Source organism: Magnolia sinica, chromosome 13 (genome assembly GCF_029962835.1).
Source record: "Magnolia sinica isolate HGM2019 chromosome 13, MsV1, whole genome shotgun sequence".
In the NCBI taxonomy this organism is placed as follows: domain Eukaryota; kingdom Viridiplantae; phylum Streptophyta; class Magnoliopsida; order Magnoliales; family Magnoliaceae; genus Magnolia; species Magnolia sinica.
Window position 1 is genome coordinate 63,173,209 of NC_080585.1, and position 3,532 is coordinate 63,176,740.

General features: G+C 40.3%; 1 non-coding gene across 1 annotated transcript; it reads left to right on the forward strand.

The window, feature by feature from the left end:
• The first annotated feature begins 872 nt into the window (after positions 1–872).
• On the forward strand, positions 873–979 carry LOC131224516 (small nucleolar RNA R71). Its single transcript, XR_009160994.1, has one exon. It is a non-coding gene; the product is annotated as a small nucleolar RNA R71 (small nucleolar RNA).
• Positions 980–3,532: the final 2,553 nt, after the last annotated feature.

Below are 3,532 nucleotides of genomic sequence, written 5' to 3' on the forward strand. Positions count from 1 at the left end.
CCACTTTTTGTGGGACATCACTGGATCCATCATTGTTGTCCTCTTTTGGTTCTTGAGGCTTTTCGGGCCTAACCGGAAGAGTTTTATCAATGATCTTCCCACTCCTAAGAGTGGTGATGGATTTAGCATGTCCCATCTGATTTGAAGAGCTGGGATCATTATTCTCGTACTGCGGTTTAGGATTGGGGAGAGGTTGTGCAGGAAGCATCCCCTTTTCTATAACCGTCATACGAGAATCTATCTTTTGCATAAAATCTGTGATTCCCCGCATTGCCTGAGCCAGCTCTTGTATGGGATTTTGAACCGGTTCCTCTTGAGGTTTCACTTGATTTGGATTTTGATTGAAGAAACCTGGAGGAGTCGCCGTTTGTCCATTCCTCCAACTAAAGTTTGGATGATTTTTCCAGCCAGGATTGTATGTATTGGAGTTAGGTCCAGTAAAAGGTCTTTGATAGTTATTTACGGCATTGGCTTGTTCATTCAACACTCCTCGAAAGGCAGGTATTGTAGGACAGTTTTCAGTTGTGTGAATGTTGCAATCACAGATGCCGCAAACAATTTCATTGACCTTATCCTTCTTTCCTTCCATGGCCTCAACTTTCCTTATGAGCGTAGTCACTTTACACTTGAGATCATCCTCTTCTTTCAAGAGATATAATCCACCTTTCTCCTTTAATTGAGTCGGCCTAGACGTGGTATTCGACTTTGGGTAATAGTCCCAAGATTGTGTTTTTTCAGCCAAACTGTCGAGGTAGTCCCATACCTCGTCGATATCTTTATTAATGAACTCTCCATTACACATTGTCTCGACCATTTGGCGCATGGAAGATGTCAGTCCATCATAGAAAAAATTTGTAATGCGCCACGTTTCAAATCCGTGTTGTGGGCATGAACTGACCAAATCTTTGAACCTTTCCCAACATTGAAAGAATGTTTCATCTTCCTTTTGGGCAAAGTTCATGATCGCTTTTCTGAGGGTAATCGTTTTATGATGTGGGAAGAATTTTTTTATGAATTCCCTCTGCATATCGTTCCATGTGCTAATGGATCTAGGACGCAGTGAATGTAACCACGTCTTAGCTTTCTCTTTTAAGGAAAAAGGAAAGAGTTTCAGCCTAATTGTATCCTCAGATACATTAGGAAAACATAATGTAGCTATAATTTCATCGAACTCTTTCAAATGCAAATATGGACTCTCTGATTCAAGTCCATGGAATTTGGGAAGGAGTTGGATAACTCCTGGCTTGATGTCCATTTGTCCTGTATTTTCAGGGAAAATCATGCATGAGGGCGTACTCACTCCCGCCGGTTGTAGAAAATCTCGTAAAGTACGAGGCGGGGGTGCCTGTTGCACCTCATTCTCATCCTGGGTATCCTCCACCCTGGGTGGAAGTAGAGGAGGTTGGTCTTCAGCCATAACTTCAGTTAACTCAGGGGATTTCGAGCGGTGTCTAGTCCTGCGATGGATAGTCAACCCCTCAACCAATCCTCCTTCAGTCAAGAGACGTCGAGTGTCGTCACGGGCCCACTTGGGCATGAAAACACTCGCAGCCCTCAATTAAACCTAATCCTAAGAAAGGAAATGAAAATCTAAAAAGAAAGGGAGAGTTGGAAAGAAATTACCAAATTGGAGTCCTAAGTTAAGGACCTGCAAAATAAAAATAAAATAAGTTAGATTCTAAAAGAAAGTGGAAACTTCTAAAATAAACTAGGAAAGTCTTATACTAGAAAGTAAATTACTAAAAGAGAGTTGAAAAATAGAAAGTGGAGAAGGAGTGTACCGAATTAGAGATTTCTATCTTAAAGGCCTATAAAATAAGAAGGTTAGTTCCTAAACAGATATTCTAAAAATAAATTAGGAAACAAAATTAGTTTCTAAAAGTGTTAGAATTAGAAAGTTACTAAAATAAAACAAAAATAGAAAGTTAATTTCTAAGAAGGGAAAGAAATAACCTAAATTCTAAAAACAAACTATTTCCTACAGAAGGGAGGATACTAGAATTAGAAAATTTCTAAAATTTACACCCTAATTCTAAAAACAGAAAAAGTAGAGGATTTAGGAAGGGATTACCAATTTAAGAGCTTATGTCCAGATCCTATAAAACAGGAAACAAGTTAGTTTTGAACTCAAATAAAAATAAATAAATAAATAAAAACTAAGGTTAGCAAAATCCTAATCTTAAACTAATCCTAAAACCAATTAATTTCAGGAAATCGTAACCGTCAGTCCCCGGCAACGGCGCCAAAAACTTGTTCACTCCCCAAGTGTAGGGTTGTGATGTAGTAATAAACTCGGTAAGACCGAGGTCGAATCCACAGGGACTGATACCTGTACGTTCTCTGAAACCAAGTAGAACTAGAACTAGACTAAGATGTGATCTAAACCAAATAAAACTTAGGGAATAATTTGTGGAATAATTATCTAAAACTTAAGTAATTCAAAGGAAGGAAAACTAGGGATTCAGAGGATCCACTCGTAGAGATCAGGGAGATCTTTTGCCTGCATCAGGAATCATGGAAAGCAAACTTAACTTACTTGATCTAGTTTTCAAGAGATGAAAGGTGTATGAATTAGAATGGATTCCATCACCAAACCTTGCCCAGGAGACAAAGCAAACAACAGAATTAATCTAATTACCAATCAATCAACATGCCATGAAAGTTAGGCAGAGTACCGTCATCCGACCATGCCCATGAGACGATGGTGAACAATAGGGCTTCCTGACTTCATAAACATGAAAAGGAGAAAAGGAACATGCTCAAAGCTATCACAGACCCATTGTAATTTCAGTCACAATAGACCATTAAAAACTACAAACATTCCCTTAATAATTAAACCATAATCAAGTTCAATTCACGATCAAATAGTTAACCCAGCAATTAGAGTCTCCCATCTCACTACAAGCTTCACCTCTTAGCCCCAGCTGAGAGGTTTAGCTAGACATGGATGGCTAGCGCTCTTAAAAATAAAAACAACATAAAACAAAAAAATAACTCAGAAGAGAAAACGAACTCTCTATTGCCTTCCTCTCTCTCCCTTGCAATCGTCCAAGCAAAAACCGACTGATCCTGTTGCTGCCCCCTGGTTCTCGGCTGCACACTCCAAAAAAAAACTTCAGCAGCACCTTCAGCAGACCGTCCTTCCCTTCTTTTCTCAAAGCCAAGACCGAGCCCAACTTTCCAAAGAATCCCACAGCCTCCGTTTTTCTCCTTCCTCTCTAGCTCCCCCCCGCTGCTGCCAATCCTCTCTCCTTTTATCTTTCTTCTCATCTCCTGCTGTGGAGTCCTGGCAGGACTCCGCTGCGAAAGCTGGAGCTGATTGTCATAGGACCGGGCTCTGAATCACGCAACAGAGAGGTTTCCTGCGTAAGAATGATTGGTGGGGCCCACTTTATCTATCATTTGAAAGATCCATGCCGTCCAACAGCTTCTCCTCAGAATTTCGACCGAACACGGTCTGTTTTGATCCTTCGTTGATGCTGCCCATGGAAGAATTCCTGTTGTAATGATATTCGAACGGTCCTTTTGTGAT